This window comes from Canis lupus, chromosome 11 (genome assembly GCF_011100685.1).
Source record: "Canis lupus familiaris isolate Mischka breed German Shepherd chromosome 11, alternate assembly UU_Cfam_GSD_1.0, whole genome shotgun sequence".
Taxonomy (NCBI): Eukaryota; Metazoa; Chordata; class Mammalia; order Carnivora; family Canidae; genus Canis; species Canis lupus.
The window spans coordinates 49,903,783-49,926,419 of NC_049232.1; the positions used below are offsets into that span (position 1 = coordinate 49,903,783).

A 22,637-nucleotide genomic window follows, 5' to 3' on the forward strand; every position below is an offset into this window, starting at 1 on the left:
GGAAGGAGCCTCGGTGTCCATCGAAAGATGAATGGATAAAGAAGATGTGGTTTATGTATACAATGGAATATTACTCAGCCATTAGAAACGACAAATACCCACCATTTGCTTCAACGTGGATGGAACTGGAGGGTATTATGCTGAGTGAAGTAAGTCAACCGGAGAAGGACAAACATTATATGTTCTCATTCATTTGGGGAATATAAATAATAGTGAAAGGGAATATAAGAGAAGGGAGAAGAAATGTGTGGGAAATCTCAGAAAGGGAGACAGAACATAAAGACTCCTAACTCTGGGAAACGAACTAGGGGTGGTGGAAGGGGAGGAGGGCGGGGCGTGGGGGTGAATGGGTGACAGGCACTGAGGGGGGCACTTGACGGGATGAGCACTGGGTGTTATTCTGTATGTTGGTAGATTGAACACCAATAAAAAATAAATTTATTAAAAAAAAACAACTGGTGCTAGAAAAAGTGGATGTCCATATGCAAAGAAATGAATGTAGACACAAACTTTACACCCTTCACAAAAATTAACTCAAAATGGGTCACAGACCTAAATGTAAAATCAAAACTATAAAACTCCTAGAAGATAACATAGGAGAAAACCTAGACGACCTTCGGTATGACAATGACTTTTTCGATACAAATCCAAAGGCCGGGCGCAATCCTGGAGACCCAGGAATCCCACATCGGGCTCTCAGTGCATGGAGCCTGCTTCTCCCTCTGCCTATGTCTCTGCCTCTCTCTCTCTCTGTGTGTGTGACTATCATAAATAAATAAAAAATTAAAAAAACAAAACAAAACAAAACCAAAGGCCTGGGATGCCTGGGTGGCTCAGCGGTTAAGCTTCTGCCTTTGGCTCAGGGTGTGATCCTGAGATCCTGGGATCGAGTTCTGCATCAGGCTCCTTGTATACAGCCTGCTTCTCCTCCCTCTGCCAGTGTCTCAGCTTCTCTTTCTGTGTATCTCATAAATAAATAAATAAAATATTTAAAACAAAACAAAAAGCCTGATGAATGAAATAAAGAATTGATAAGCTGAACTTTATTACAATCAAAAACTTCTACTCTGTAAAAGACGATCTCAAGAGAATGAGAATATAAGCACAAACTAGGAGAAAATATTTGCAAAAGACAGTTGATAAAGAGTTGTTATTTAAAATTTACAAAGAAGACTTAAAACTCCACGATAAGAAAATAAACAATCTGATTAAAAATGGGCAAAAGACCTGAAAGACACTTCACCAAAGAAGATAACAAATGACAAGTAAGCACATGAACAGATATTCAACATCATATGTCATTGGGGAATTGCAAATTTACACAATAATGAGATACCAATACATTCCTATTAAAATGACTAAAATCAAGGACAGCATTTTGTGCTGGCTCCAAATGCCAGAGAGGATATGGAGCAAGAAAAACTCTCATTTGGAGCACCAGGGTGGCTCAGTTGGTTAAGCATCTGCCTTCTGCTCAGGTCATGGTCCCAAGGTCTGGGAATGGAGCCTCACATCTGGCCTCCTGCTCCCTCCATCTTGCTCTTGTGCTCATACTCTCTCTCTCTCAAACAAATAAATAAAATCTCTAAAAAAAAAGAAAAAAGAAAAAATAACTCTCATTCATTCCTGATGAGAATGCAAAATGGTACACTTTGGAAGACAGTTTGTAATTTCTTACAAAATTAAACATATATTATCATGAAATCCAGCACTTGCACTCCTTGGCATTTGCCCAAATGGACTGAAAACACATCCACATGAAAATCTGCACACAGATGCTTAAGGCAGCTTTATTCATAATTGCCAAAACTTAGGAGCAACCAACTTGTCCTTTAATAGGTGAATGATTAATTAAACTGTGGCACAGTAATGGAAAGTTACTCAGCACTAAAAAGAAATGAGCTATCAAGCCATGAAAAGATATGGAGGAATTTTAAATGCATATTACTTAGTGAAAGAGGCTGATCTCAAAAGGCTGCATGATTCCAATTACATAAATTCAGGGAAAGGCCAAACTATGGAGGCAATGAAAGGATCAGTGATTGTCAGGGATTGGGGGGGGCGGATGAACTGGGGGGCACAGAGGATTTTTCATTTGCCTTTCCATACAAATTTTAGAATCAGCTTACTGATTTCTATGACAAATTCCTGCTGGATTTGATAGGTATTGCACTGAATCTACAGTTCAATTTGAACAGAACTGACATCTTAACAATATTGAGACTTCAAATCCATGAATACTGTAGAGTTATCCATTTACTTAACTCTTACTCTGATTTTGTTCATCAGTGTTTTGCAGTTTTCAGCATTTAGATCCCATGCATATTCTTTGAGATTTATACCCAAGTTGTTACTGTAAATAGTACTGATCTTTACTTTCAATTTCCAATTGTTCATTGCTAATATGTAAAAATACAACTGAATTTTATATATTGGTCTTGTATCCTAAAATCCTGCTAAAAGATTACTAATAATCTTTTTGTAAATTCTTTGAGATTTTCTACATAGTTGCTTATATCAGCTGCAAACAAATTATAGCTTTATCTAACTTTCAAGTTTGCACACCTTTTATCTTTTTTCCTGATTTATTTCACTGGTTTGGACCCAGAACAAAATTGAATAGGAGTGATGACAGTGGACATCCTTGGACACAGTGGACAGCCTTGCCTTGTTTCTGAGCTAACAGGGGAAGTACTCAGTCTTTCACCATTAAGAATGATGTTAGCTGTAAGTTTATTTATTTTTTTTTAATTTTTTTATTTATTTATGATAGTCACACAGAGAGAGAGAGAGGGGCAGAGACACAGGCAGAGGGAGAAGCAGGCTCCATGCACCGGGAGCCTGACATGGGATTCGATCCCGGGTCTCCAGGATCACGCCCTGGGCCAAAGGCAGGCGCCAAACCGCTGCGCCACCCAGGGATCCCTAGCTGTAAGTTTATATCAAGGATGCCCTTTATCTAAGGTTGAGGAAGTTTCCCTTCTGCTCCTAATTTGCTGAAGTTTTTATTATGAATGGATGCTGAATTTTGTCAGGCATTTCTTCTCCATCTATTAAGGTTGATAATAGTTTTTCTTAGTCTGTTGATACAATGAATTATATGGTTGATTTTCAAACGTTATATTGCTTTCCTGAGATAAATCTCTTTTTCATGATAAACTAGTCGTTTTATATGTTGATAGATTAGATTGGCTATTACTTTGTTAAGGATTTGCCTATTCTATACATTTCATATAAATGGAATCATACAATATGTGGTCTTTGTGACAGGATTCTTTCATTTAGAATAATGTTTTCAAGATTTGCCCGTGGTGTAGCATGTGTCAGTACTTCATTCTTTTTTATTGCTGAAGAATATTCCATTATATGGATACATTACTTTTTGTTTATATATCATCAGTCAACAGACATTTGGATTGTTTCTACTGTTGGCTATTATAAATAATGCTTCTATGAATGTTCACTGTGAAAATTTGTATATGGATAAATGTTTTCATTTATCCTGGGTATATACCTAGAACTACAATTGCTGGGTCATATATTAACTCTATGTCTAAGAGTTTGAAAAACATCCAAACTGTTTTTAAAGTGGCTGTACTATTTTACATTTCCATCAGCAATGTTTGAGGGGATACATCTTATGAGGGGAACCAATTTCTCCACTTTTTATTATCTATATTTTCTTACTGTGTTTAGTTTTTTAAATGTTTCTACTTTAAACAGCATATATTTTTGTATAGCTCACATCTCTCTAAGAGAAATCTTTTAGATGGTCTGTTTAATTATAGCGATGTCAATAAAGCCAGAATCAGTTAATGAAATATCATGAAATTCAAATGTAAACTGTCTACAACCTATGTTAAATAAATAAAATTTTCTACTCCAAAATATTTTCTATAAATAGTTTCAAGAGTAAAGATCACTGTGTCACTGGAGAACATACTGCTGATGAACTGGCCTGATCTAAATTCATGAAGACAGAAAAAAGAAATGATTCAAGAAAAATGTGGCCAGAACTTTATTGTCCAACTTCACTGTATTCATATTTTGTTCTCAAAGGACTAAGCCATTTTTTCCACCTTTAATGAGGTATCATTGACAAATCAGAATCATATATACTTAAGGTATATAATATAATGATTTGATATATGTAAATATTGAGAAATATTACCAACATTAAGCTAATTAACAATCTCATTCATCACCTCACATCGTTACTTGTGTGTGGTGAGAACACCTAACATCTACTCTCTTAGCAAATGCAATTGTAAAACATTGATGACAGAAACTAAAGATGATAAAACAAAAGGATTTATGGATTGGAAGAATTAATATTGTTAAGATGTCCATACTACTGAAAGTGATCTACAGATTCAGTGCAATCCGGGCAGCCCTGGTGGTGCAGCGGTTTAGTGCTGCCTGCAGCCCGGGGTGTGATCCTGGGGACGTGGGGGTCCCACGTTGGGCTCCATGCATGGGGCCTGCTTCTCCCTCTGTCTGCTTCTCCCTCTGCCTGTGTCTCTGCTTCTCTCTCACTCTCTGTGTCTATCATGAATAAATAAAATAAAATCTTTAAAAAAAAGTACAGATTCAGTGCAATCGCTACCAAAATTCCAATGGCATTTTTCACAGAAATAGAAAAAGGCATCCTAAAATTCATATGAAACCACAAAAAAACTCCAAATAGCCAAAGCAATCTTGAAAAAAAAACAACAAAGTTGGAGGTATTAAACTTCCTCATTTCAAACTACATGACAAATCTAGAGTAACTAAAACAGTATAATACTGGCTAACATTTTACATTTTAAAAATGTCAAATTTTCAGTTTTTTCATCTCAACAGCATATGACTATCTCAGTGCTTTTTACTTTCAGACCATCCATGTCAACAATTTTTTTCTCCAGATCCCTGCTATTGAAATGTGTACCCTCTGGTTTCTTTCTTTTTTTTTTTTTAAGATTTATTTATTTATTCATGAGAGACACAGACTGAGAGAGAGAGGCAGAAACATAGGCAGAGGGAGAAACAGGCTCCTCGCGGGGAGCCCGATGCAGGACTTGATCTCGGATCCTGGGATCACAACCTGAGCCGAAGGCAACTGCTGAGCCACCCAGGCATCCCTGCCCTCTGGTTTCAACTGTAATTTTGATGAAGGCTAAATCAGGAATATTTTGGTCTTAAATTGTATTTATAAATTAATATTCAATAACTATAAATTTTTAATGAGCATCAATTTCTCCCATTAACAAAAAAATTATTGATAATATCCAGCATTCTGAAGGATCCTGAAAGAATAACCAGAAATTTAAACTAATAGAAGTTTTCTTTTTTTATTTTTTTTAAGATTTTATTTATTTATTCATGAAAGACAGAGAGAGAGGCAGAAACACACTCAGAGGGAGAAGCAGGCTCCATGCAGGGAGCCCAATGTGGGACTCGATCCCGAGACTCCACGATCACATCCTGAGCCAAAGGCAGAAGCTCAACCACTGAGCCACCCAGGTGTCCCTAATATAACTTTTCTGAAGGACAATTTGGAAACATATTTTAAAAGATTTAAAATATGCAAACTCTTTGATCTAGTAATTCTTCTTGTAGGAATTTATGCTAAGGAAATAATTATTTAGTCAAATAATATCTAATTATTAATATTATTGACTAAATAAATAGATATTTAGTCAAAGTTTTATATATAAAAATGTTCATCTGTTAATAATGGAAAAGAAAAATTTTAAATAGCTAAAATGCGAGATGATCAAGGGTTAAAAAATACAATCTATTTGTGTGATATAATATTATGAAACAATACAAAAGCCATGTTTTTTTTAAAGATTTATTTATTTATTTATTCATGATAGACATAGAAAAGATTGAGAGAGGCAGAGTCACAGGAGGAGGGAGAAGCAGGCTCCATGCCGGGAGCAGGACGCGGGACTCGATCCCGGTACTCCAGGATCGCACCCTGGGCCAAAAGCAGGTGCTAAACCGCTGAGCCACCCAGGGATCCCCAAAAGCCATGTTTTCAATTAACTTTCAATGGCTTGAGAAAAGTTTCTAATGTTATGTCTTGGAAAAAAATGCAACATATAAAAGTAGCTACTGTGAGCTACCCACTTATTGAGATAAGAAACTAAACATTAACAATGATAAGTCATCCATGGGGGATATGATGGGCAGTTTTTAATGGAGTGGGTATGGGTGTGGGTGTGAATGTATGTGTGTGCGTGTTCGCACACACCCGGATATATTTTCAAAGTTTTTTGCAGTGAAAATGTTTTAGTTTTATAATGATGATGAAAGTGATGTACAGAAGTGTTCTTAATTTCACTTCTGTTAAAAACCACTTTTTTATTTTACTGCATAGCGATAAATGTCTCCTTCAAGAATATCTCATTTTGCTTTCTCCAAAAGTTGCAAAAGCAACTTAGATAATGAGCAGTTTATTTGCAGTAATAACATATTGGCACTACTTAGGGAACTAGCTCACAGAACTTTTCCCTATGGCAAAACAAAAATGTCATACACGGAGGCATTACAGTGTTTATGCTAACTCTGGCATTTTACACGCTTGAGCTCATTATTATTCTCATTAATTTTGTGATTGTTAATAGTACTGCTATTTATATGATGACTTAACCTTTACAAATTTATATCAAAGATTTTAAAACTCAATGGAGAATGTGTCTAGAATATAAGAGGATATATCTCTGAGTGATTTTCCCCAGTGGGAAACATATTTTGATCCTTAATATATTTAAATAATTGGGATGCCTAGCTAAAGAAAAGTTAAGAAACACTATTTTATCAGTGAAGGTATAAAAAAAATCACAATGACTTATTGGCTTTCATAAAAATATGTACAAATGTCAAAAATACATATGAAATGTAAACAAATGAAAACTAGGGGTATTTTCTAGTTGTTCCCTTTTATGAAGGTAATTTTCAAATAAGCAAGGAATATGAACCTTTAAACAAAGAGCCTTATTTTACTTTATTTTAAAGATTTTATTTATTTATTTATTTATTTATTTATTTATTTATTTATTATTTATTTATGAGAGACACACAGAGAGAGGCAGAGACATAGGCAGAGGAAGAAGCAGGCTCCCCATGGGGAGCATGATGTGGGACTCAATCCCAGGACTCTGGGATCACAACCTAAGCCTAAGGCAGACGCTCAACCACTGAGCCACCCAGGTGCCCCCCAAAGGGCCTTATTTTATAACAAAAGCTATCCTGGGCTTAAGTCTGAGCTAGATAAAGTGAAAATTTCAAAAGGATAAAGATATAGAAAATTCTCTATTTTAATTGTTTGGAATGCAGTGAGGACCTCGCTGTTCAGTTTTGCCAACAGATGGTCGACACTGTCTTGTACGGTTACTTTATCCCTGGTCATAGAGTTGCTCTGAGTCAGCTGTGTTTCTGCAGAGGTGTGAGTGTTTTACAGGCATTGTCAAAATCATTATACACGATAAGTATAAAAGCAATAGGAACCATTATATCTTCTATCTTTTTCTACACTTTGAAAGAGTTTATTAAAAAAATATAAATAAATAAATAAATAAAATTAAAGAGTTTATAAAGCATAATAATTCCCTGTTGTTGAGAAGAAGAATTTGATGGCAAAAATCTAAAAGTCGGACAAAATACTGAATCTGTTGATCAGGCTGTGGTAGGAGAAATGCAAAACAGTGCTTCCATACCTATGAGCAGTGGACCCACGGTGATTGTTACCTGTTGCCCCTCAGCTCCTGATCTATCCTTTCTTACTCTGCTCTTTGATACTGGGGCCAGGATTCTCAAGCCACCTTCCTGCTTTATCAGTCAGAATGTATCAATGAGGGCACTAGAGTGAGTCTGAGAAGCTGGAGGGGGACTGAAGGGAGTGGCTCCTCCCTGTCTGTTCCTGTCTACTTGCAGTTCCCATGAGTCTGTTCTGCAATGCTTTCACCCTGACAGCAGCAGTACTTTCCCATAACAGCAACCAAATTCAATTTTTGGTTTTCCCCATATTTGCAAATTCCTGTCTCCCATAGAAACAGGATATATAATAACAGCTGGCTACCCCCTTCAAGATCTGAGCCCCAGGCCCACAGAGCTACCCATTTCAAACTCAGAACCACAGCACCAGTCACAGAATCTCACAGAGGTCTGATTGCCATTTCATGGCATCCCTCCTCTTAATCCCCTCAGGTGAGGGCTGGCTGGTACAGGCTTTCTACTCTTGCTGCCGTTTTGATTCCCTAAAGTTTTCTTTTTACCCTTTCAGCATTTTAATTAAACCTCTACCTAGTGAACAATTCTTTACATTAAATTCCATTGGTTCAAATAGCTGATGTGGTTTGTTTCCAAATTTGACTGTCTTAGTTTGAGGTCTAAAACAAGTTACCACAGGCTACATGCCTTAAACAACATTTATTTCTCACAATTCTGGAGCCTGGAAGTCCAAGATGAAGTCAGAAGGTTTCTGGGGAGGACCCTCTTCTAGGTTGCAGACTGCTGAGACTGCATCCTCATGTGACAGAGAGCTCAAGCTACCTCTCCAGCTCCCCTTCAGGACCTAATGACTTCCCAAAGGCCCCACCTCCAAATACCATCACATTTGGTGGGAAGATCAGGGGATTGTCAACATTTCAACATATGAATTTTGGAAGATACATTCAGTCCAATGCAGACCCTAACTAATACAGAAAAGAATTTGGCACTATCTAGCAAAATGACATGGATTTACCCTTTGACTCATCAAAGATACATGGTTTAGGATTTTCTTCGAAGTGCTACTGTAACAGGAAAAAAGATTGGAAACAAAAATGTCTATCAATGGTACATGTTGGGGCACCTGGGTGGCTCAGCTGTTTAAGGGTCTGCCTTCAGCTCAGGTCATGATCCCAGAACCTGAGATCAAGCCCCATATCGGACTCCCTGCTCTGCAGGGAGCCTGCTTCTCCCTCTCTTTCTGCCCCTCCCCTTGCTTGTGCATATTCTCTCTCTCTGTGTGTCAAAATAAATAAAATATTTTTTAAAAAGGTGTATGCACATAACAATTATAAAATCATAAAAAGGAATGGGAAAGGGTTCTATATACTGCTACAGAGTGATCTCCATGATATGTGGTTAGGCAAAAAAGAAAAAAAATAAACCAACATGGGAGAGAAAATATGCATAGGACACTCCTATTTGTCTACAAAAGAAAAACTAAAACCATATTCACATATTTGCTTTTGTTAAATTAAATTGAAGGATAAACAAAAATATATATAAGGTATCTTGTAGGAGGTAGGAAAGAACAGGATGAAGATTGGGATAGAAGCTAGACTTCTCTGAATATCTTTATAGATTTGACTTTGAAAGGTTCTGGTACCAATTCCAACATGGGGGGGTGTGTGTGATAGTTGGGGAGAGGGATTCCCACACCAGCAAGCAATTCTCAGACAGCTGGGTATCCCACAATTTAACTCAATTCTGACACTAACTACCTGGAGATAGCATCAAATCTCACAGGTTGAGGGCTGAATCCTACAAGACTGTCCCCCACCACCATTTCAGATGTGAGTCACAAGTTCAGGTTGTCACCTGTGCTTCTCACTGACTAGCTATATAGATTGGAGATTCTAACAACCCCCTTCTTGAGTTCCATTAATTTGCTAGAGCACATAGAACTCAGAGGAACATTTTACTTACTAGATCATTGGTTTATTATAAAAGGATACTAACTCAGTAAGAGCCAGATGGAATAAAGCATAGAACAAATTATGAGGAAAAGGTGCAGAGCTTCCATGCCCTCCCCAGACACACCACTCTGCCCAAATCTCCACATTTCACCAAGTCTGAAGCCCTTCAAACCCTATCCTCTGGGGTTCTATAAAGGCTACATTACATAGGCATGACTGATTAAATCACTGGTGGCAATTAACTCAACCTCCAATCCCTTTCCCATTCCCAGGATTGCAAGTTCCAACCCTAATCATGGGGTTGGCTCCTGTGGCAACCAGCCCCCATCTTTAGATGCTTTGCAAAAGCTTCCTCATTAACATAACAAAAGATTCCTTTATTGCTCTTACCATTCAGTAAATTCCAAGGGTCTTAGGAGCTCTGTGCCAAAAACTGGACAAAAACCAAATACATATTCTGCATCTCAAACCACAATATCACAACTTTGAAACTAAAAATAATTTACATAATTGCAAGTCATACTCATAAATAAACTTAAAATGTTCAAATGATGTATTTTATAAACAAAAACTCCAACCACTGAAAAGTCATTGTTTCTACAAAGACCAACCCCACAGCCATGAGCATCCCTAGGGCACAGATTATGTCTCTAAATACCATTTCCCAATAACAGGAACCAGGTTCTAGGTCTGGAGCAGAAAATACACAAAGTGAAGGAGGAATCTCTTATACCAGACAACAAGGAAGCTATCAAAAGACAATTAGATTATGTCAAAAAAGACTCAGGAGGGACCCCTGGGTGGCTCAGTGGTTGAGCATCTGCCTTTGGCTCAGGACGTGATCCCTGCATGGAGCCTCCTTCTCCCTTGCCTGTGTCTCTGCCTCTCTATGTCTTTCATGAATAAACAAATAAAATCTTAAAAAAAAAAAAAAAAAAAAAACTGAAGAGCCAACCTGAAGATATTCTATTAGAACAACTTCATTTCCATGTCCTAATGATTAATGAGTCTAGGAAATGATCATCAGTGCCTACTAACATCACAAAAAAGAAAAAAAAAAAAACCAATACACATACACACAAAACAAGAGAGAACCAGATATTATGTGCCTCCTAGTAAAAGTATATAACATCATATTTGAAGCATTCTTGTGCAAAACACACAAGCATAATCTAATCAAGCTTCAAGATACATGTACCTGGGGTACCTGGGTGGCTCAATGGTTGAGTATCTGCCTTTGGCTCAGGTCATGGTCCCAGGGTCCTGAGATCGAGTCTCGCATCAGGCTCCCCACAGGGAGCCTGCTTCTTCTTCTTCTGTCTATGTCTCTGCCTGTGTCTCTATGTCTTTCGTGAATAAATAAATAAAATCTTAAAAAAAAATACATGTACCTATTTGCATGAATAGAAGAGCATATTAAACAACACCAAGGAGATGCAATTTGCAAAATCCAGGTGGTAGAACACTACAGGAACAACAATTATTTCAACAACAAATAAATTGCAAGAAAAAAAGAGAATGTGTATATCTAAATTAATAGAGAAAGGGTAATGAACACAAATTTTGTTAATATAATAATCATATTGTGGTTGCATTTTTTAAACAAAATATACCTTTCACGAAGATGGTGCTGAAGGCGAAGAAGGAAGCCCCTGCCCCTCCCAAAGCCGAAGCCAAAGTAAAAGGTTTGAAAGCTAATAAAGCAGTGCTGAAAGGCATGCGCGGTCACAAAAAAAAGAAGATCCGTAAGTCACCTACATTCTGACGACCCAAGACCCTGCATCTCCCAAGGCAGCCCAAATATCCTCCAAAGAGCGCCCCCAGGAGAAACAAGCTTGATCACTATGCCATCAAGTTCCCCCTGACTACTGAGTCAGCCATAAAGAAAATAGAAGACAACAACACACTTTCGTTTATTGTGGATGTCAAGGCCATAAGCACCAGATCAAACAGGCTGTGAAGAAGCACTATGACGTTGATGTGGCCAAGTTCAACACCTTGATCAGGCCTGATGGTGAGAAGAAAGCATATGTTCGACTGGCTCCTGACTATGATGCTTTGGATGTTGCCAACAAAATTAGGATCATCTAAACTGAGTCCAGCCAGCTATAAATTTTTTCACCATAAAAAAATAAATAAAACAAAATATATGATACATGAAATTGTATAAAGTCAGGTATTTGCTTCCAAATTATCAGGTATGGTAAGAATTGGGTTAAGATATAGTAAAACCAATATTTTCCAAGACTTTATCATTGGAGTCTGGGTCACTGGTACATAGGGGTTCATTAAATAATTCTTTTAACATTTTCACATGATTACATTTTCCATTTTAAAAAGTCCACTTAAACCCAAAATCATCTGAGTGAAGAACATTTTTGGATGTCATTCTTCGCTAACTTTTTCTATTACTTGCATGATTATTGCACTAGCCAAGTTTCCCATTTCTTCTAGCATTTAATTTTTAGTGTTTTCTATTTAATTCTGTGAACAAAGAATTTATTCATTAGAAATTTTCTTAGAGAATAAAATAAATAAATCCACTCTGAAGAGTGTAAGATTATAGGCAAACCTGACCTTGGGAAGAACAATAATGCCTGACTTTAAAAAAAAAAAAAAAGTGAGAGATTTCTTGGTTACATCTGAAAGAAAGTGAGGGGAGAGAGAAGAAAGAGAGTAAGGGGGAAAAGGAGAAAGACAGCAGATGGCTGTGCAATATGTAATTGAAGCCAAGGAACAATAGTCTATATGAAATTAAAGGCTCGATAATAACATCTAACACCCAGTGAGCATGCACAGTGTGCCACTTTTCTAAGCACGGTGTACACAAATTAGCTCATTCCATTTTCATTACGACCCTGTGAAGTAAGAACTGTTATCACCACCGTTTTCAAAATGAGAAAAAGGAGGCATGGAAAGGTTCAATACTTTTTCCATGTTCCATGTTGATACAACTAGTAAAAAGTGGAGTCAGAATTAAAACCCAAAGCCATTATACTTTGGGGCAGGATTGACAAAACTGCCTACAGGCCAAACACAGCCAGTAGCCTATTTTTGTACTTTTTTTTTCCGGCGGGATGGGGAGGGGGGATGCCCTGCTTGGAGCCCTGCAGGCCGGCTGCAGGGATGCACAGAGGCAGCCGCAGACGCCCCCTCGCGGGGAAGCCGGGCCCACCTGCCGCAGAAGGGCCATGTGCCACGCCCGCTGGTAGGTGGCCGTCGGGTGGCCTTCGGAGACGGGAAAACACGAGGCTGCAGCACCCGGGTTGAGCAGGAGGAGGCAGTGGAAAGGCAGGCTCCGCCCCGTGCCGCCAGCCGCCCCGCCCACCGCACCTTTGCCCCGGGTGCAAGGCAGGTAAGGCGCCCGGGCGTAAGCTAGGTACAGGTGACACCTTGTCCCCCAGGGCCACCATCAGCGCAGCCCCCCTATACATTTTGAAAGCTAAGAAAAGTTTTTCGGTTTTTAAAAGGTTGTAAACTAAGAAAAGGAAGCAGGACGAGAAGGAGTAATGTATGTGCCCATGAAGAATAAAATATCTGCTATCTAGCCCATTACAGAACAACTAACCAAGCTTTTCTATGATCTGAGCGGTTTCCATGTGGAAAATTGTTAGATGTTGCCAGGAAAATAAATACTGCCTACATGGCGGAGTATGGATTTTTAGAAAACTATGAAGCAGTCACAAAATTCCAAAGCATGAGCAGGTTTTTGGATTGTCACAAATAGAAGGGGCATTTGAACCAAAGTCAACCATATCTCTGAGGGATGGAAGCTACAACGATACAGATTTTATATATATTGGTCAGAAATTTTCCTCTCACCAATCTTTGTGAGTCTCAAAATTATTTGCATAGAATATTTTATAGTATTCTGTATCAAATTATTTTAACATTTATATTTGTAGTTATATATCTCAATAGATGTTTGCATATTTTACCTCATTTTTTAAATCTGTCAGAGATTTGTATATTTTATTTATTTTTTTAAAGATGCAGTTCTCCCAAATAGCCAATTCTATATATTATATAATTCGTTAATATTTTCTTACTCATTTTATATTTTCTTTAGGTTTTTTTTCTAACTTCACTAGTTTCTTTTTCATGCTTTTTTTTTTTTCAAGATTTTATTTATTTATTCATGAGAAACACAGGGAGAGAGATAGAGACATAGGCAGAGGGAGAATCAGGCTCCCACGCAGGGAGCCAGATGTGGGACTTGAACCCAGGACTCCAGGATCACACCCTGGGCGGAAGGCTGACATTCAACCGCTGAGCCACCCAGAGATCCCCCCCTTTTTGTTTTAATAACTACAGAACTTAAGGTTATCTATTTGCCACTCTATATAGCTTTGGTTATATCCAAAACATTTCAGGATGGGGAGAAAGAATTGTGAGTTTTTTTAAAAATTTCTTGCTAATAGAGCAATATATTCTTCGTTCACAAAATATTTTTTTACAAATACAAATAAAACAAATATACTATACTATAAAATCAAAGCAAATTTCAATGATTTTAAGACAGAATATATTATGAATGAAATAATATAATCTTATAAATGTGTTGCAAAGTCGTTGCGGATGGGAGGCAGATGTAGAAGTCAGCCATGAATTGATAATTATTGAAGCCAAGTGATATCCATATGGGAGCTCACTACTAGTTCAGTAATTTTGTAACTGGCTGACATTATTCATTATTTTAAATTTTTAAAATAAAGCTTAAAAAGTGACAAAATAAAAATGTTCCAAATTTCCAGCTTGGCAAAATTTGGGGCAGTCACAAGACAACTGATTTTTTTTCCTCAATGTGAAAACAAAATTACACAACTAAATTTGTTTGATTTCAACTAGACAACACAGCATTCCCCACTCCCCCATAAAACCATATATATGCTGTCAAGTATCTATACTGGGATTTTATTCTACTTACAACCTCCTAAGATCCTGTTATTATTTTATAAATACTAGAAAAAGACACAAGACTCCTAAGTCACAGAAAAGAACTTTATTACTCATGACACAGTGAACAGCATGAGCATGTCCCAGATCCCAGGGGGATAATGTGGAAGGACCTGGAAGGATGTACTACATACAATAGGTTTGGATTGCTGCTGAACACAACTTGGGAATCCACTGTTTTTATAATAAGTGGTAAGAAGTCCTGTACTTTGAACCCACATGTACCTGTGACCCAGATTCAACAATTACAAATTTTTGATGATGTGGTTCATCTATGCTCTCACTCAATTCTTCCCCCAACCCAATAACTTTGAAGCAAATATCCGACCTATATATAATTTCAACCCTCAATGTTGTTCACTACAAACATAACCCTGAGAAATGGCATTAGGAAACAAAAGTCAGGAAGGAACTTGCATTCTTGGCATACCCAACAAACATGTGCAGGGATGTTCAGAGCCTGTAGAAGATTGTTTTCCCCACTAATCCACCTTTGTCCCTACCTGTTTGGGCTTCTGGCAAACTGTCACAAAAGTATTTATTTCTGTTGGCCACTCTGATTAATTTAACCAGCACAGGCTAGAAGTAAATCTGTTTAATTTGTCTCACACAGCACTTAATGAAGGCTGCTATCATCAGGACTCCAAACAATGAGATGAAGTTAACCTGCAGTATTGACCTCAAATACGCCTTCCAGGGTCCTGGACCTAGGCAACTGTCCCAGGAGAGACCAGAGGACTTTATTTCAGACAGTCAGGTTGTAGTCTAGTTTAAGGCCCGTTTATTATCCATTTCACTAACCTGCTGATCTTTGGTGACGTCACCAATAATTCCAGGAGGCAGTAGAACTCTATCCCTAATGGAGAGATATTTCATGGCCCATTTCCAGCCATACAGGAGAATATAACCCAAGTAGGCACAGGTAACTCCTTCAGGATTTGTAATTAAATTGATTTGGATCAGCATCACATTCGTTTGCTTAAGTCACATGGGTAGTGTCCATGAGTGGTTGCGACTTCCTTTCCTAAATATGGCATATCCCTCTCAAGCATCAGAGAAGCATGTGAATTTGTAACAGAATGAAGTGAGGCTGTACCAGTCCATGTGTTTGTACCTGTTTAAAGGGGCTCCATGTTGAGAGCTGCTATTGATGATGCCACAGGCATGACAGAACAATATACGATCACCCAGGTCCACAGATTGTCGGCTGCATTTACTGTTTGACTTGAGTGATGGTGTTGGATCTAGGCGACAAAGAGAATATTTATCACCCCCAACCTTGTACATCTTGAGTCTAAGGTGCCAGGGTTGTTTAATTTCTAAATCTATAGTCTTCCAAAGGGTAGACCAGATAACAGACCAGATAGCTACATCATTGGTACTAACCCAAGAGTCAGTAAAAAATATGTTTCATCATAGGGCATATTGGTCAGAGTTGTGAAAATGGCCTTGAGTGCTGTGCAGTGAGTGAACAACAATGCTAAATTTTGGTATGGCATATCTAGAGCTACAGACCCCCCAGGTAGACACTAACAGGTTTGACTGTAGCCAAGGCCCAGGTTTGACTGTAAACCAGGCCCCAGCATTAAGGTGAACCTCTGTAACTAAGGGCCTCATTTGGTCCAGTGGCTTTATTTGGGGTGGTATAATGTGAATATAGTTTCCCCACAGCAATAGCTGCCACTTTGTCATATAAACTGAGATGCTGGGATCTCTGGGTGGCTCAGCAGTTTAGCGCCGCCTTCAGCCCAGGGCCTGATCCTGGAGATCTGGGATGGAGTCCCATGTCGGGCTCCCTGCATGGAGCCTGCTTCTCCCTCTGCCTATGTCTCTGCCTCTCTCTCTCTCTCTCTCATGAATAAATAAATAAAATCTTTAAAAATAAAAAAATTTAAAAAATAAACTGAGATGCTGCTGAAGCCAGGCTACTAGGCTAATATCCAATTTCTAAGTGTGGAAAAAATTTCTAATTTGACAAGTGAGGTATATTGGGCCTTTTCCTTATTAATTGCCAAGCCTGATGTAACCCATGCCAAAATAGGGACATCAGGCTGCAAAGTCATGGGTCTTTATGGGTCAGGCTTTCTTCTTCAACAAGAGTTCCACTACAGGTCAAGAGCCACACCTCCCACCTCCCCAACCCCTACCACCCTGACCTCCTCCTGCAACCCCAGCTTTTTAAAAGAGGTGTACTCAGTGGCTGGATCAGCAGGTGGCGATGTTGTACTAGAGAATTCTCTCTCTGGGTTTTGCAATAGTTGGCTTTAACTAAAGCTGTGATTTCCAGTTCTCCACAGATTTTATATTCTTTTTGCTAGACCACCAGGAAGAGGACAGAGATTACCTCTCTACATGCCACAGTCCTTGAATGAAAGAATCCCTTTTGGACTTCATGAGTATTCACAACACAAGCATGTATAACATAAATATCAATTATACATTTGGCAGTGAAGGACAGTAGTACATTGAATGAGCCAAAAAGCCCTATCAGGTCACTTTAATTTTCTTTCTTCACAGAAAATGTTGCCCACACCCCATCAGGTGATTTTTAGATGCTTTCCCCCCTCACAGCAAGGATTCCATCCTTGGCATTACTAACATTTTGGGTTAGATAATTACTCGTTTGGGGAGGTTTCCTGTGTGCTATAAGATGTTTAGCAGCATCCCTGCTTCCACCCACTCAATGCCAGTAGGACACACCCTCCCTCCTCTAGTTGTGATGGCCAAATATATCTCTAGACGCTGTCATATGCCATAGGGTTGGAAGTGGGGATTAAATCACCCTGGTTGAGGACCACTGCCCTGTGGGAACATGGACCAATGGACCAAGAAGTCTAATAGGCATATAAAGGGCTATAGCTGCTGGAAGTCCAGAAGGTGAGGGGATGCAGGTGGTGGGTAGGGGGGATAGGCTTTGGAGGATGGCTTTTTTTTTTTTTTAATCCTTTGTCTCTTCAAGCCAGGATCAACATTTCCTTGCACATATTCTTGCAGCTTCCTCCACAGTCATCAGTGCCTTCAGGTACACTTGCATCTAGCACCCAAACCCCTCCACTCACTCAATAGGATTGTAGCCTGGACACCTGTATATAATAAAGCTTAACTATCTGAGTTTCTCCCTTCTTGAAGTCCCCCAAGCATACTCAGCTTTCTCCTTAAAGCAGCTAAAGTTGGAGTATGGGGGAAGCAAGGAATCAGGAGGTGCAGAGGGACAGAGCAATCCCTTGCCAATAAGCAACACTTTGCATCAACTTTGTTTTAAGCAGCTGCCAACAGCTTGGGCTCAGCCAAACCAACACTTGTTTTTGATCCACCTATGTTTCTATCTCCATATTGCTGACATCATTTATCTAAACTTTGGGGAACCCTTGACTCAGCAGTTAAAGCCACTTTAAGCCACAAGCTGCCCCACCATCATATAACATCTCTTTCTCTCCTACTCTTTGAGAGTGAGCACAATCAAAACATCATTTGGGGGGATCCCTGGGTGGCTCAGCGATTTAGCGCCTGTCTTTGGCCCAGGGTGCGATCCTAGAGTCCCAGGATCAAGTCTCACGTTGGGCTCCCAGCATGGAGCCTGCTTCTCCCTCCTCCTGTGTCTCTGCCTCTCTCTCTATCTCTCTATATCTATCTTTAAAAAAAAAAAATCATTTGGGTAAATTGTTTCAATCCTGCTTTTTATAACTTACCCTCTAAACATACATTAACAGGGCAGTGGGGGACCCACATTCTGCACCTGGCTCATCACTTGGGTAAAAGCATTTGCTACTACATTCTGGAGAGTCTTCTCTTGCCCACTAACACAGCCCATAGGTCTTCCAGAAAGGTATATCTCTGCCAGCATCCCATCTTGTCACCAAAAGTGTCAGAAACTAAGATTTTACCCTACACATGCTAATAATTTAGCCTGTTACTGTTTCATGGATGTTGGCAGAAGAAACAAGATTCTTAAGTCAGAGATAAAGTACTTTATTACTCACACACCACATGTAACATGAAAATAATGCTGCATCAGTTCTCTGTGGGGACAACAGATAGAGGGTCCAGGTAGATGCTATGCACATGATGAGTCAGCTTTGTAGCTTAGGAAAAATGAGTTTGGGGAATCCAGTGCTTTTATAGTAACTGCAAGACAGGTCAGAAAAAAATACCCAGAATCACGGACAAAGAGAATAAAGGGTGGAAAAGAATGAAAAGAGCATAAACGCATATGTGCTGTAGTAAGGTTTTTTTTAAGGTAGTTAATCTAGGGGCACCTGGCTGGCTCAGTGGTTGAGCGTCTTCCTGCCTTCGACTTGGGTCCTGATCCCAGGGTCTTGGGAGTCTTGTCCTGAATTGGGCTCCCCACGGGGAGCCTGCTTCTTCCTCTGCCTATGTCTCTGCCTCTGTGTGTCTCTCATGAATAAATAAATATTTTTTTTAAAAAAAAAGGTAGTTAATCTAATGCATGAAAGCAGTCTCCTTATAAACTGGAAATGGAAATGAATCCAATTAGTAACAAATCTCATTTTTCTAACTCACATTTGTTGATGTTAGCAAATAATTTTAAGATTTTTATTCACTTATTCATGAGAGACACAGAGAGACAGAGGCAGAGACAGAGGCAGAGGGAGAAGCAGGCTCCATGCAGAGAGCCCTACGTGGGACTCGATCCTGAGACTCCGGGATTACTCCCTGAGCCAAAGGCAGATGTTCAACCACTGAGCCACCCAGGAGTCCCAGCAAATAATTTTCTTGAAAAAAATTAAATAAGTCAGTAGCAGCAGCCTCAGAATAATATTACTGCTCCTGACTTTTAACATTTCCATCCCCCAGAAGGGGCAGCATTTTTCCTTCCTGCACTAAACTATAGGGCTACATCAGGGATCTTTGTTACTATAATTAGGGAGAAGAAGCCCTGAAAACAAATGAATAAGGCATTCTAAACTATATGGTGTTGTATCAAAGTTCCCTCCTAGATCACTGAAGTTCCTCTTCTTTTCTGCAAAAAATAATTTATAACCTCAGAGCATCTGATGATCTCATATAAAGTTATACTTCATTGCCTGAAGGTTGAAAGCACAAGCTCTGGAATTTAACCAGCCTTTGTTCAAACTCCAGCATCACAATTTGCCAGTTAGGTGACCTGAAGTAAGTTATAAAAATCCTCTGAATCTCAGTTTCCTTATCTGTGAAATGGTAACAGTGTCACGAGCCTCAAACGGTTGTTGTGAAGATTCAATGGGACATTTGATCACATTTGGCTTTTATCACTAGTTACGTTGAGGGGGATGGTGTTTAACCATAAAGCAGATGGCCAGCTGTTCCTGGTTCCTTGGGAAGGCAGCTCAAGGAGTCAGGTACTGAGGAGTAGGCAGTAAGAAAGAGAACACAAAAATTAAGTATATGACAGGTGCAGAAGGGGGGTTGGAAGTCAGATATTTGTGGGGGGGCCAAAATGAGGCTAAGCACTGTCTTTATTATGAATACAGCATATTTTAAAGGAATGGAAAACAGTTATTTCAAACTTCCTCTAGTCTGAGGAAGACATGCTTTCACTGATGAGCCCAGGTATTCTAGAGTTCCCTCAAACAAGAATCTCAGGAAGGATCACGTAATACTTCATTCATTACCAAATAATGTTGCCCCTCCGTGCCAGGCTTTAGAACATGGAACGAAGGGTAGTAGAGTAGGGGGCAGGAAGAAAGTCACAGTAAGTTAGAATCAACAAACTTATATTGAACACCTACTATGTTCCAGACTCTGTGTTATGGGTGATGAACAAACTGACATTGTCTTGTCCTCATGGAACATATATTTCAGACACCGGCTCCCTGGTGCCAATCTGTGGACATCCTAGAACAGAATCACCTGTAGTGTTTGGATTCCTCATACTCTGAGCACAGATCCCACCCCTGACCTAATGAATCAACATTCTAGGTGGTGGGAGACACAAGAAGCAGTATTCCTTTTTTTTTTTTTTTTTTTAAGATTATTTATTCATGAGAGACACACAGAGAGATACAGAGAGAGGCAGAGGGAAAAGCAGGCTCCATGCAGGGAGTCGGACATGGGACTAGATCCTGGGTCTCCAGGATCACGCCCTGGGCTGAAGGCAGCGCTAAACTGCTGAGCCACCCAGGCTGCCCAAGAAGCAGTATTCTTTTGGGGCAGAGGGGCAGAGGAAGAAGGAGAGAGAGAGAGACCCTTAAGCAGGTTCCATACCCAGCATGGAGCCTCACGCAGGGCTTGATCTCAGAACCCTGAGATCATGACCTGAACTGAAATCAAGAGTCACACACTTAACCAGCTGAGCCATTCAGGTGTCCTAGGAGGCAGTGTTCTTAGTAAGTGCCCTCTGGTGATTCCAGGAAAGTTTGGGAACCACCACTGGTGTTTCTCAAAAGGTGGTCAGGCTCTCAAACTCAGTCTCTCCAAGAGAACAGCACATGAAAGCCTGTTTTCAATGGTCCAGGAGATTTGAGAAATATGCTCTCAGACTGCCTTTCTCTGACACCATTTCCTTTTGATTAAATAATATGTGTGCAAGTGCATTATAACTTGAAAAGCAGGATAAAGCTGGTTGGGTACAGTGTTTAGGACCTTTCTATAAACTGAGGAAGTTCAGTTCATACAAGTAACTGCAGTCAGTGTGGAGTAGAATAAAGCATTCCTCAGAGCATAATAGGTCTCTAGCCACATCCTCGTGGTTCTTCTTCCGGCAGCAGTAGCTTCTGGCAGATGAGACTGCTAGAACAGTACACCTGCCTCAACTGAGCGCCCTTCTGCCACTAGCCCCTGGAGTGATCTGCGCTGCCTGAGCAGCTCCACATCTGGATGACTTCTTCTCAGAAGGTATATAAAGTATACATACTCCTCTAGGCCACTTGCAGAGTCTTTTGTGCCATGACAGATATAAGCAGCGATATGGTTCTACACCCCTTATATGTTTAGCTTTCTCAATGCACCATGAGATCCAAATTCAAGAAGTGAAATTCAGAATGAGGAAGCTCGATGGGAAAGAGGAGACAGATTGATGGTATGAGAAGACACTAAATTCCCATTTTATATATTTTTAAAATATTTTATTTATTTATTCATGAGAGACACACACAGAGAGAGGCGGGGACATAGGCAGAGGGAGAAGCAGGCTCCCTGAAGGGAGGCCAATGTGGGACTTGATCTCAGGACTCAATCCCAGGACACCAGGATCATGCCCTGAGCCAAAGGCAGATCCTCAACCTCTGAGCCACCCAAGCATCCCACTAAATTCCCATTTTATTATTTTTTATTTTTTTAAGATTTTATTTATTCATTCATGAGAGACACACAGAGAGAGAGAAAGAGAGAGAGAGAGAGAGAGAGAGAGGCAGAGAGAGAAGCAGGCTCCATGCAGGGAGCACGACGCAGGACTTGATCCTGGGTCTCCAGGATCACACCCTGGGCCAAAGGTGGCGCTAAACCACTAAGTCACCTGGGCTGCCCTAAATTCCCATTTTAGATGTGAAGAATGGCAGATGCCTTTGGAATATCCAAGTGGTGATACTCCACAAATGGCTGGCAATAAAGCACGTGGAGATCTGAAGAGGGTTAAGACAGCAACAGACACGTAGCAGAATGTGAGAGGTGGCACAGAGTTTGCATAAAGAGAAAATAACTGAAGAAAAACTCAGCAGTATATGAAGTCATATATGTAAAGCAAGAGGAGAAAGAGTGCAGTGAAAGAACCTATGAAAGAGGGATCAAAGACAGAAGAGGTGATCATGAGAGCCACAGGCTCTAAAGCCAAAAGATCGTTAAAATTTCAAGGAAAGACTAGTCACCAGGGTCAAATAACATAGAGCAGTCAGTGAGGACAAGAACAGAAGACAGGCCAGTGGATTTGCAATCTGCAGGTCACTGGTGACTTTCCTGAGGGCAACAGAGCCAAGTGACGTGGGTACTACAGGTATTTCCTGCTCTCCAAAAGCAGAGTGATCCTATGAAACCCAAATGGCAGAAAGCAAAGAAGCAATTACCATTAACTTCAGT

At 39.7% G+C, this 22,637-nt stretch overlaps 1 long non-coding RNA gene across 1 annotated transcript in view; it reads right to left on the reverse strand.

Moving 5' to 3' along the window:
• The window catches only part of LOC111097949, a 128,695-nt gene that overhangs the window by 103,850 nt on the left and 2,208 nt on the right, over positions 1-22,637 (reverse strand). The window contains exon 3 of the long non-coding RNA XR_005366912.1: positions 15,742-15,871. This is a non-coding gene — a long non-coding RNA (uncharacterized LOC111097949). The remainder of the gene's footprint in view (positions 1-15,741; positions 15,872-22,637) is intronic.